Raw genomic sequence first — 13,401 nt, 5'->3', positions numbered from 1 at the left:
GGAATGAAATTCAAGATGAGCATTGTCAGACATGTCAGCAATCCTTACTGTATATATCATGTATGTCTTCAGAGTCTGTGCTCTGCATTTTGGAGCAGATGTTCATATGCTGCTAATCCTTGAAGACAGGGTAAAAACAGATTTGTGTGTTTGGGAAACCTAACCTTACTATATTGGTAGCATAAAATGGCCTTGTTGGTTTTTATTTTTTTTATTTGAGTGTTTGGGCATTTCTAGGCTGACCAGCTAACACTGTTATAGCGTTAGATCTGTCTTGGTAAGTAAAGAGTATTTATTACTGTCAAAGCTTGTAAGAAGAATAGTGCCTGGAGTATCACAAGCACAGTAGAGCATGTACAAAACAATTCACCTTACCCAAACCCTGAAATTCTGAGTTATACTTATGCCCTTATTTTGCTGTACTGAGTAGCAAAATGTGGTATTTATCACATTTTCAGCAGTGCCATGTGAACTGAGTCATGTAAGTACTACACTCTTTAATCTCAGAAAAATCAATATCTGTGAGTCAGTCAATGTCATAGGAAGAACTTTAACTCAATTTGCATTTACTGCTGTTCTGAAGATGCAGAAAGAGCATGGTTTTATTGCAAGGGGACTACCTCCAGCAGGCTTATAATCTTCACAGCAGGCTTTTTGAGAAGTCACATTACAATGTTTATTTCTAGAATATTAGTAGCTTTTATCCGTTATTGTAAATAGAAGTTATTTCTATCTGTTTGCCAGCAGAGGCAAGTTGCACAGTACTAATAAATAACTTTTTGACCAGTAACACTGTAATCTTAAATTCTCAGTTAAGTAGTACTTTTACTTTTTGTCTATATGCATTGCACGGTATAAATTAGTCGTGCACATTATGAACTCAAAAGCATGTACAGATTTATTCTTTGTGCTGAAAGGAGAAATATAGTCACAACATATGTAGGTAGAGCCACCATGTCATTAGTCCAGACACCAATAAAATTAATTGCAGAATAGGTTTCAGGATTGGGCTGGGCACTTTGTGTCTTTAACTGTGCTGACTTCCATTATTCTTGACCTAACCATTAAAAACAGATACAGATCTTATAGGCATACCTCCTGCAGGGTTTTATTTTCATACCTTACTGCAAACATCTCTGTAAACTCGAACCTTCAAATCTGCTTGCACATGAAAAGCTTTTATTCAAGCTTTCATCATGTGCCTGGAAGGCCCCAGCTGTGTGTGTCTGCTTTCTGCAAGCTGATTACTGGTGTCCTTGTTATTTTCTGTCCTGACAACATCAGCTCTATTCAGGTACATATTACATACACATGAAATACTAGCTGCTTATTATGGTAACACTATTACATGTTGTCTGCTAAGCATTTGTGTGGCAGCACCACAATGTCAACAGCTATTCCTTATTGGTACCTTTTTTTTTTTTTTTATAAACCATTAAGTCTAGTCTCTTCTCCCTTAAGATTTTATGATGTTGGTAGTCTGATGTGTTATACCTTGTTAAAAAAAAAAAAAGAGAAGTTTGGGGAAAAATGAGTTCTCTACTCTGTGGTGATGACTTGGAAAGACTCCGAGTCACCGCTTGTGTGTGGGCTGCGCAGGCTCCTCTGCTGATGGATGGTGCTCTCAGGGGTGAGGGCTGAGTGATTTTTCTTTTCAGAGAACTGTAGGTACTGTGGTACTTCCAGTTCTTGGAAGACTTTGTGACTTTGAGAGGCAGAAGCAAAACTATTTCACCCTTGTTTATCACTCCTTGTAATTAATATTACTCCTGCCAGGTGCCTGCCCAGCTGCTCGCTCACCCCTCAGCTCAACAGAGGGAGAAAACAGGGTGAAAAACCTCCTGGCTCAAGTAAAACCTCCTCCTACCATATTTCCCACATTTTCCCCTTATATTCCTCGCTGCCAAGGGGCATTTTGGCCTTTGTTAAATCTGTTCAAGCTGAGTTGCCACAGGCGTGGGCCTGAGGGCTGGGCTGGGCCAGGTGGTGCAGCTGCTGGAACCGGCCGCTCCCCACAGAGACCCCTCAAGCACCGCACAGGCAGCCATTTTGTGAGCCCTCCTAAAGCTGCTGAGCAATGTGAAGAAATCGCTGATTTTAAAAAAACTCGGAGCCAAGGAAGAGCACTGGAGATGTCAGCAAAGCCACTCCTGAGGGAGGCACTGGGAAAAAGCGGTATTTCCTTGTGCAGTGAGTGCTTTGGGAGAGTGTTGTGTGCTACACCTGGAGATCAGCCAGCCAGAGGGCTGACCTCAGAAAACAGGCAGGGGCAAAGAAAAAGCCAGCTTCTGACGGATGTGGATGGTGTGAAGGTGTGCTTGATGTGACAGGCTGCCCTGCTTCCCCCAGAGGCAGATCCAGGGTAGTTATGCACTACCTGTGGATAAACAAGGTTCGAAGATGTGCTTAAGGACTAGGGAGCTTCCTGAAGTGGGCCCTTTCTGGAAAGACTGAGATTGCTTCCCAGTATCTTTGAGATGGCCCAGCATGTTCAGATGGGAAGACCACCTACTCACACCCATGAAAGACTCCTCAAGCATGGTCTAAGGATAGAAGTGTGTATGTGATACAGACAGAGCATTGACCCATGGCCCCTCTGTCATCACATGAAGGTGGCAGTCCATGAGGTGACTCCAAAAAGTGAGTTTTTCTATGTTTACTTTGTCTCAGCATGTTGCCTTCTAAACAGGTGTGTGTGTGTGGCATGGCTGGCTGGCTGCCCAGCTTTTTTCTCTTTTTTAGCTTTGTATTGCTTCATTTTTAAGCAGTCAAGAAAATATTTCTTCTGTAACTAACAAAGGTAGGACAAAGTCTTCACTTGCTGTTTTTCTTCTCTGGGGTTGCCAACAGAGGTGAAAAAAGGAAAATTAGTCCTTTAGTTTGTACCTGAGTTCTTTCTGAGTATTTAAAATCATGATCCAAGAAAGCATCTCCTGAAACCGTCTGTCTTGTATCGCTGAAGTGTCACGTAGCTGTGATCAGCATTGCACTGAATTCATGTTTTGTGTTTGGCCCAGATATCTTTGCTGAACGAGGTTTTGAACTGTCCTGTCATGATACTGTACTTGTAAACGTGAATCTGTCCATAAGTTATGTTTTTTCAGGCACTGAAGTGTTTGGTCTGGCCACTCAAAAGTGTGACTGTTCCGTAGCTGGGAACATTTCTAATTGAAAGTTCTCAGCTGAAACATGGTCAATCAGGCAGTAGCTAAGACAGTGGGAGATGTCCTTACTGTATCTTACCTTTGAAATTAACTGTTTTATATGTGTTGGTAATTAGGAGAATATGATACAAAATGCTAAGAAAGCGGAATTCTTGAACCCTACATTGAATAATCCAGTCTTCTCTCTTTTTTTAAAAAATTTTTATTGGTATACAAAATGCTAAGAAAGTAGAATACTTGAACCCTGCATTGAATAATTAAAAAAAAAACCCAAATCTGGATGCACTTGATGTTGCTGTGAATGTAAAATCCCTTCAAGGAGTCCTTTATTATCAATGTTCCACAGAAGAGCAGCATTCTGAGAGGAGCAAAGTGAGTGCACGTGCCCTGTTTTTAGGTGTTAAGAAGATCTGTTGCATTTGTTCAGTCAAAATGGCTGCTGAGTGAAAAATCTTCTTCCTAAAACTGCCTGTGAAACAGCAGATGTCACTCCAGTTTTTATGTTGGCCAGTGAAGAATTTGCTTCGGTACAAGAATAACTCATGTGTGACATTATTGCTTATGTTTAGTATAGTGTGTTAAGGAGTAGATGGAATACCTCACAGAATTCCCGAGGTTAACTGTGGATTGCTGTTTTAAACACTAGAGAAACACTGTTTCTGGTTTTCATTTGGACCTGTGCATGTTGGCACGGGGTGGAACCAATTTATGAAGAGATGGAGGCAACGAGTAGCAGCACATACCTAATGCATGGCTTGTGTTTAAGGCAATGGGGATATCTATGAACTGAGAAAAATATACAGTTGCATGGCTGAATTGCTCTAAGCAATTGCTTTAAGACTGCATTATGGTTAAGTTCATTTTAAGCAAACAGAAAATTGAATGAGGGGTTGGTTTCAGTGTTCACAGCTTGGTCACAACAATTGCTGAATTTATACTACGTTTGTGTGTATAGGAGCCCAGAATGAAAGTCTAAAATTTCCTGAAGTGATGCTGATTTAAGTAGGCACATCTTCTTTGACTTTATATGTGGTGCATGCTGCAAAATATAGGCCAAAAATCTCATGGCAAGGTGGCAAAATGCGTTTCCTGCATCACAAACAGAATCATAAGCATCCACAAGCTCCATAGTAGGTGCTGTGAATACCCAGTGTTATCTCAAAAATGTGGGTTTGGTTGGATTTGCACACTGGTAGGGGATTTAAAACCTGCCTTGCTATTGGCCCTAAAGAGAAGAGTAGAAAAAAAGATATTTCTTTATTGTAGGTTACTTTTATTTGCTTAAAACACTTACGGGCATAAAGGACTACATCTGTCTGAATTTAGTGCCTTTAGGGAAAGGAAGATAAAGCTGTTTTTTATATTGGGGGAAGAAAAGAAAAAAGTTTTATGATATGAAAATGCATTTGATGGGGAGAAAAACTGTGGCGTTTTGGTTTTTAATTAAAATAACAGTATAGCTCCATGTCATTCTGTTTTAATTTAGATTTAACAAGCCTGTGTTGTTACAGAAGACAAAAGCTTAGGAATTACAGATATTTTTGGCACTGCACAGAAGAGTAAATCTTTTGTTTACCTATAAATTCAATCCTCGATTCTTAATTTCTCTCCTGAGACTTGCATCTTAGTAATATTAAAAGTTCTGCTCTTTTAAAATCTTTGCAAGCAGACACAGCCTCTGCTCCAGTAAGTGCACCATCTGAATTTTATTACTACGTCTTGATATTTTAAATAGCAGAGGTGAGTTTACATTTCGCTGACAGACATTTTGCTTGAAGTTTTGGATACTGAAAGGTGTTGCAGACAGTTATCTTGGTAACAGATTAATATTAAACATCTCTTGAATATGCCTACCAGCCCTAGAAGGATGACTTGCAATACTGGGGAACAGGGATTTATTTTCCATGATGCTTTGGGCAGTTGTTGCAAGGTGCCAGGCAAGTGATATTAAAGAATTCAAAATAAAATACTTATCTATATAGCTTCAGATGGAGAATATTTGCCAGCCTGCGTGATGACTGGGCATAGTGACAGGCAAAGCCAGAAGAAATTGTAAGACACAAGATCAATTCCAGAGCTGTAACAAATACAGTTTTAAAAGCAGTCATGAAACCCAGAGGAGAGTAGATTTGGAGCCACAGGCCAAGAGATTATTTCTTTAGAAGGGGGAAAGAAAACACTCAGTTTTATCATAATTGTGTAGAGAGGCTCCCTGAATAGAGAGTTAGATTAATGTTTTCAAGTAATAAAAACGTAGACTAGTTTGGCAAGTACACTATGGTGTAAATTGAGTGTTTAGTGGAAAGAATACCTGAACAAAAAATTGAGCTTGAACTTCGTTGGGTAAAGATGGACAAACTCTGTCCCATATGTTTGTCACTTGTGTTCAGTAATGTTTAATCAAGAATTCACCTGAATTCCTACAGAGATTCCCAATAGCTGTCACAGGAACAAACACTTGATCCTACTCAGGGATCTTTCTATGAGCAGAAGTCCAGCTGAACAGTGTTTATCTCTGTCAGGGGCAAGTCACTTAGATAAGAACCTTTTGCCATAAGGAGACACCCAGAAGCAGAAACACTGTGCTTCAGGCTCTTCCTGGCAGGATCCTCAGGGACATGTTGGTAATGAATAGAGTTGAGGAAATTATCTCCACAGAGGGTTCTTGGTGCGATGAATTTGGAGAAGCTCTGTGTGGTTCTGGTTATTGTCAGAGCAAGGCGGGCTGTGCTCTGCCTGTCGACCTTGAGTGGAGAACCTGGAGACTTTGTGTGAGAAGGGAATGTCTTCCAAAGAGCTTCAGCCAGCTGTGGGAACTGCTGCGTTCCCAGAGCTCACACAAACACTCAGCAGGTTTCTTTTGGCCTTGAACAATGTGCCGGGAGGTTGTTGTCATAGTGCTGAATACTTGCAGGAGCTAGAGTTGATGAAATTCTGGCCTGTTCAAAGACTAGTGTGTTTATTTTGATTTTGATTGTCTGTGTTAAGCTTTTTTGGCCTCCTTTTTTAAATGGGGGGATTAGAGTGACTCATAACCTGAGAATCTGATTTTATTCCAGTTTTTAAAAATGGGAATATTCAGAATTTGGGCCCAGTCCTAAGAATGTCAAGGATGTTTTTGTCTCCTCTTGGTGCTGTGAGATGAAAATGTAATTTTCCCAAAATCGAGTTGAAAATTTTGTGTGTTCCTTGACACTATTTGAGTACAGAAACCACAAAATAAGATACAGAGATTCTCCCTGCCTTCAAAAGGGATGATGACACATAGTAAGCACACTCTCAGATGAGATACAATTATCTTCATTTTCTGTAGTGGCCTTTAAGTGCTGAGGGAAGAACAGCAAGAAATCTCCTGGACTGCTCTTTTAGCTTCTGGCAATCAGCAATTTAAGGAGTTATGGGTCAGGCTGCATCTGGATTGTCAGTTTTAATGGACACTCTTAGGACTAGTTCCCAGTTGCTCCAAAACCAGACAAACCTAAAGAAAGTCACATTTAGGCACAACTATTTAAAAATCTGTCTCAACAGGAAAGAAAGGGACAAAGGAAACAAGTGCTGAATTGAGATTTCATGAAGGAATATGTCCAGGACTGAGCCTTTCTTGGGTTAGTTCCAACAGCAGTGCCTAAAAGCCATGGTGAAAATACTGAATTGGCAAGATAAGATCCAGAAGTGTTTCTATGGACTCTCTCTGAGGCCCTGGGTCAAAAATCTCGCTTTAGTGAGAGATTTTTTCAGGCTGTATTTTGGTCATAAGAATCATGAGATCACAGAGGCCACTTTTATCTGTGTCAGGGCCAGAGCAGAAGGGCTGAGCTTAAGAACCAAAGAGATTTATTGTGTGACAGCAGGGAAAGAAATACAAAAGATGTGCATGTCCCATTCTTGAGTTCTCTTGCTGTCCCTGTTCTGTCCACCCATGCTGAATTCCACCTCTTCTAGAGCTCGCAGGATCAGATGATAAGTCATAATACAAAGGATTTAGGAATGAAAAAAGGTTTACAGGTGAAGATGCCCAGGGAACTTAGTTCCCAGTGAATGTACTCCAGGGTGGTGCTATTCTGTAATAGGGAATATTTAAGGTGCTTTAGGTTCCTGGTGTCTAAGCAGTCACATTGCTGTGAGTCAACCAATGCGCTGAGTTGTGTACCAGCATGCAAAACATAGATTAAAAAAGTACATCTGTGAAGCACAGCATAGGCTGAACAAACCACCAGTGATGGAGTACTGACCTCTGCAGCAGGAGCAACCTGGAATTATTCATAGTGGAAGTGCCACAAGGTGAATTTAACAGATCTTTTAACCTAAAGTGGAGACATAACTTTGGACGTGTTTCCTGTTGTGATAATATAGTAAAATAATCCCTCTTTTTTTTTCATGGGGCTGAAGGAAGTTAGGAGAGACCCACTTGAGTGTGCTTGGTATTCTACTGCTTAAGCCATAAAATCCTTGTGCTGTGTGGCAGCATCCCCCAGCCTGTCGGAGTGCCCTAACTTCCAAGCTGAGTCTTACCAGAGGAAAAGCCACATGTGTATTTCCTCTTTTTATTTTAAAAAGCAAACAAAAATAAAGTGGCAGAGTCAGGCTCACGTAGATAATTCTTACAACAGAGCAAGTGTAGGGAGATACGGCTTCCTGATAGATTAGAAGGGGAGGCCTAATTTAGGATGCTGTAGATCCCCCTCAGGTGGGAAGAGGTGGTATTTGATCTTGTGTCTCCTGAGTCCTAAACTCATGTCTTGCCTACAGAGGGCCTGAAATTTTCTACTTTACATCCACATCCTTATAAATTAAAGAGTAAGTGTTGGTTTGATCTGGGCATTTGGGATTTGGCAGCTCTGTACCACAGTTGTCCTGTACCTGTGTGTGAAGTTAATACTGGAGTTGACATTGCATGAAAGGTTGAAACCTTTGAGATGCCCTTGATATCAAGGACGAGAGATTCCATTCTTCTGGACTTGGCCTGTTTTGCAAATTGTTAGACTAGGGAAACCATAAGTGAGGAAATCTGTGCCGTTTGCTGAATTTATGCCTGGAGAAACTATGCAAATCAAGGAAAAGATTTGCTGCTCTGCTTTTCTTCCCTCTGCTATTTGTATGCTTTAACACTTTTGTCAGCTGCAGATGGGCCATAAGTGAAGGACAGAGAAAGTGGCAGGTGTTCAATCCTTCCAAACCCTATCTCATTTTAGCAAAATTGAAAAAAAAAAAAGAAAAAAAGGATTTAGTTGCTATGATAAAGCTAAGTCATCAATTACTCTGGAGTTTGCTGCAATGCTGTCAGGCACTGCAGGCAGGCTGCTGTGGGAAGCAAACACCTCAGCCCCAGTCCTCTGGTTTAATTTGCACAAAATGCTTGTAAAATTTGGAAATATGGTAAAGTTGGGTTGCAAATGTACATTTTACATTTCTCTTGGTAACGGACAGAGCAGCTCGAGCCTTAGCAGTGTTCCTCCCAATACACCAGTGAAACACTTCAGGGTTGCTTATACTGCTACTATTAAATTTCCAGCACATGCTGTTGAACTTGGGTTCTCTGAATATTTTAGTTCTGGCTGGTGGGTTGGAATAGTGAGACCAAAGAGGTCAGAACCCCCAGTGGCCTGGGCTGTCCCTGTGCTCTCACCGCTGAGCTCCAGCAGTTTAACCCACAGCCTTTCAGTGCACTAAAACAATACTGTGCTATAAACTGAGTATTTCAGTAGCTAATTTTCAGATGTTTCATTGTCCATTGTACAGTAGGTGTGGGTCAACCATTGAACAGATTCTTTAAGCCATTGTCCATGCCAGCAGTCAGTCTGTCCTTCCTCTTTCTACTTATGCCTTTTGGAATAACCAATTGTTTGTGGTCTGAGTGGTTTTTTTGCTTTGCTGGGTTTTTTTGGGGGGGTTGATTTATTTTTTTAGCAAATGAAATGGATTAAGTTAGAGAAGAAGAGCCAACACATTGCAATTAACACTGGGAGCATGACATGATGGCCAAGGACTGTTTTTGGAAAGGGGGAGGTAGAGCAGTATAAAGTCAGTTCTAAGCAAACCATACTGATGCTCTGTGATAACCTGCATTAATAGTCAGCCAGGCTGTGTGTGTGGTACACAGTGCTCCAAGGAAGAGCTCGCCTGGATAAACAAAGGAGGGAAAGCTGGAGAGTTTTTCACACTGAAAGCTGTTTATTTGGATCTATATTTATAACTGTTTTCTTTAATAAATACCTCTGTTTAGGAGGTGCTGTTGTGCCATATGTTTCAACAAATCCCTTATCAAGCAAGTCCAGATGGATGAAAAGCATTTTATGAAATGTCGTATATTTTCTTTTTTGTTTTGCCTGAAAAGGGTAAAAGTAATACATGAAGTCATGCACAGTGTATCCAGATGTTCTTCCAAGATCTACCTAAACCCCATGTTTTTTCTATGGTTTTAAAATCCGAGAAGCCAGAGATCCACTTTATTGGTCTGTCCAGTATCAATGCAAATTGGTCTTTCTACAGTGACAGTGTGGTGCAAATTCCATCTTTTTTTTTTTTTTTTCATAAGGCCAAGCCAGTCTGTTGCTTTGGGATGACAAGCACTATTTCTTTCACTCTAAGTTTTTTTAAAAAAACAAGTATCTCATGAGTTCACCTTTTTTTTAAATGCAGTGTATAAAGTATCTTCTAGCAAAAGCAGCAGTTTTGCCTCCGTAACTGGCCGTGACCGTGTCTCATGTTTTCTATTTTTAAGACAAAATTTTAAACTTTACTTATACAAGTAGATGTGTCCTGGGCTATGTCTGAAAGTGTTCTCGTACAATTACTTTATTTTCTAGTATATTCGCTCAATTCACCTTTTGATCTGTCCTAACTTTGTCCGGTGTGGAGACTGGAGGGAATTCCTTTCTTTTCCATGAAATCAGCAGGAGTGATCTCCAGCAGCAAAAGCAGGAATATAGTTTATGTACTTGGAGAAACTGAGAAACTTTTTTCTTTAATGCTTGCCTGGTGATACTTTTTTGAATTGCACAGGCAGGAGTGTCATGACATTCAGAGGACACTTACATGTCCCATCCCTGGAAGTGTTCAAGGCCAGGCTGGATGGAGCTCTGAGCAACCTGGTCTAGTGGAAGGTGTTCCAGCCCATGGCAGGGGAGTTGGAATAAGATGAGTTTTAAAGTCCCTTCCAACCCAAACCATTCTGTGATTCCATGAGTGTTCGGTGCTACTGTCATGTGAAGGATAACCATATAGCCTTGGAGCAGTGCCATGTAACATGCAGCAACTCACTGCTCCTGGCTCAAGCAAATCATGGAATAGAATGATGGAACGGTTTGGATTGGAAGACTTAAAGATGATCTTGTTCCACCCCCACTGCAAAGGGCGGGGACATCTTCCACTAGATCAGGTTGCTCAGAGCCCCATCCAGCCTGGCCTTGAACAGGGATGGGGGAATTCTTCCAGGGATGAGGCATTCACAACTTCTCTGGGCAAGCTGTTCCAGTGCCTCACCACAGCATTCCTTCCTAATATCTAATCCAAACCCACTCTGTCAGTTTGAAGCCATTCTCCCTTGTCCTTACGACTTCGTGCCCTTGTCAAAAGGCTTTTTCCAGCTCTCTGGTAGGTCCCCTTTAGGTACTGAAGGGCTGCTATAAGGTCTGCCTGGAACCTTCTCCAGCCTTGACAACAATCCCCTCCATGTAACCCATTGTTTTTTCTCTGTGTTAAAATGCATGTTTCCATACTAAAAAAGTCTGGGGTCACTTCAATAGGTATTTGTTACGGTGGTTCAACACTTACATTTGCATATATATCACAAAGGCAGGAGCTGATCATGAACTACAAGTCCCATCAAGACTCATCTCACATTGAGTCATTTTGACCTCCTGTATTTCACAGGTAAAGTGACTGTGACTTTACAGTCACCTACCAAAGGGACCTGATCTCCAGAAGGTGCCAAGCATTCCCTTTTTAAAAGAGATGGCAGCATTCAGATATTGCACTGATCACCAGCTGGTTTACAGCAAGAATCACTAGTCATGTCTGACAGTCATCATCCTGTGGTAGCTTTGTGGTTTTCTAAGCCCTCCACACTTACTCACAACTCCTGGTGCTGTGACTCAACAGCAGGAGCAATTCTGTGCCTGCCCTGCAGCTGCAGCACTCATGGTGGTTTTATCAATTCACATCTAGGCAGTCCTCTGCTGAATTTTTTCTCTGTTCTCTAACAGCTACCAGGGCCAGATAACAGTTTCTTCTAGAAAACATAAGCACTCTTATTCTCCAATTTCTTGCATATTTTCCCTGTGTGCATTTCTCCCTGGCCAGTGGTGCCAGGGGTCTTATCACTGTAGCTGATCCAGTGCTTGGGTGTCTTTGGTGTCTTCTGTATCAGTGTATTGTGTCAGCAGAGTGTCATTACAAATTGAAGAGAAGTGTCTTTATATTTTCTTGGCATATCTTGTTCCATCAGCTTGGTTAATTGAATATGGGAATCTTAGGGGCAGAATTGATAGAAGGAAACTATTCAACCAGCTCTCAGAATTCAATGCTCTAGCTAATAGTCTGCTTGCTAAAAGATAGCATTCTGGGGAATAAAACATATTTTTGTTACTAAAGTGTTCTTATAATGGAAACATGGGAGTTTTGCACAAAGAGGGAAAGAAAAGGTAAAACAAAATACCAAAATCCTTTTTCTTGCTGCTGTTTTAGTAGCATAGAGCAAATGAATGTGTACATGAAAGGAATATAGATAAGATTAAAGTAATCATTAACTAAGCCAGGTTCACTGCAGGAACTTGATTGAATCCATTTGAGATTATTGCTTTGTGATATCTGCCTTTTCAGAGTGTGTTCCGTGTTAAAATACAATGAAACACTACTTGATCACCCAAGGACACGAAGAAAATAGGATTATTGCAGGCTTTTTGAGGAAAAGATCAGGTGCTCTGTAATTTGAGTGTTTAGACACTTTGAACAGGCTCATTAAATTAAAGGTTGCTTAACATGAGTGAGCATTAAGTGGCTGCCTAAAATTACTATATAGCAATTACAAGGACTTTTTTTAAAAAGTATGTTCTATAGGTATATTTGAAGGCAATGGAAAGACTTTGTATAATTCTGTTTAAAAGTCAAACAAGAAGCTTGTGCAGAAGAGAACTGGGAGTAGAGGGAATAGTCAGAGACTGCAGGACACAGAATTGTTTTAGTGTTGCCTTTCACAGGGCTCCTCAGTGTGCTTGGTTGAGTAGCTGATCTAGAGATTTCTTGGCTTATTCAGCCAAAGCAAGGATGGGTTTGTTTGCTGGAGACAATTCACCAAAATAACCTGTGCCACAGTCTGTACTACTGACTTCCTTTGTGTTCTTCCATCTTAAAATAGTAAAGAAGACCAAGCACTCTTACAAATACAGGGGGAATTCTTTGTTCAGATTGTTATGCACAGACACAAAATTCCTTGGCTCACATCCTCAGGAATACAAAAACTGGGCAATCACAGAAAAAATTACTGGGATTTCTGGCCCAATGATTTGTTGGAAAAATGGCAGCTGAGCATTCTTCAGTCTTTATTTCTCACAACTGTTACCTATTTGCTTCTGCTTTCCATCCAGATCATTCTAACCTTTTCAAATAAAACTTTCCAAAATACTCCTCTTTGTGAATTTAGATACGTATTTTTAAATTCTGCAGTTTCTTCTCTTAAGTAACTAAGGTGTTTTGTCTGTATTTTGGGACTTTGGTAGTCTCCATCCTGAATCCAAAGTCAGTGTCCTCCTTTTTTTCCCTCCTTACATTATTCTGACTTTGTGAAAGATGTTCAGAAGTACAGAAAGCCTGAAAACATCGTTAGAGCTCTCTGAAGATCTGATTTACTCCATCCCTGTAGTGGGTTGACTATTATTATTCCAAGCCCTGTTGCACTGATCTTTACATCCCTTGATCTTTTAGGGAGCTGCTCCAAGTGATGTTCAGTCTCTCTGGATTCTCAGATGCCCATTGTGCCCATTTATTGGTGTTCCTGGGAGGGCCTCTGAACCACTGTGGTGGCAAACACAGCAGAAAGGGCAACAGTGTGCAGCTTTTATTTTATACACAGCAACATTGGAGGCAGTAAATTACTTTCCATAACTGTGACTGTAGATTATGGACCACCAGAAGGCCTCTGAACATTACCCTGAGAGTTTGGATAAAGGATGGTCATGGAGTCTCTGGGATCTGTATCAGGAAACTGGGAAATTTGCGAGTTTGGGTGAGATACTTTGCT

The 13,401-nt window shown here is 40.8% G+C and overlaps 1 long non-coding RNA gene across 1 annotated transcript in view; it reads left to right on the top strand.

Moving 5' to 3' along the window:
- The first annotated feature begins 2,043 nt into the window (after nt 1-2,043).
- LOC116784333 overlaps nt 2,044-13,401 on the top strand; it is an 89,323-nt gene continuing 77,965 nt past the window's right edge. Inside the window, exon 1 of the long non-coding RNA XR_004356026.1 lies at nt 2,044-2,640. This is a non-coding gene — a long non-coding RNA (uncharacterized LOC116784333). The remainder of the gene's footprint in view (nt 2,641-13,401) is intronic.

The sequence above is a fragment of the Chiroxiphia lanceolata genome, chromosome 3 (assembly GCF_009829145.1).
Source record: "Chiroxiphia lanceolata isolate bChiLan1 chromosome 3, bChiLan1.pri, whole genome shotgun sequence".
Taxonomy (NCBI): domain Eukaryota; kingdom Metazoa; phylum Chordata; class Aves; order Passeriformes; family Pipridae; genus Chiroxiphia; species Chiroxiphia lanceolata.
This window is presented reverse-complemented; position numbering and strand designations above follow the sequence as displayed.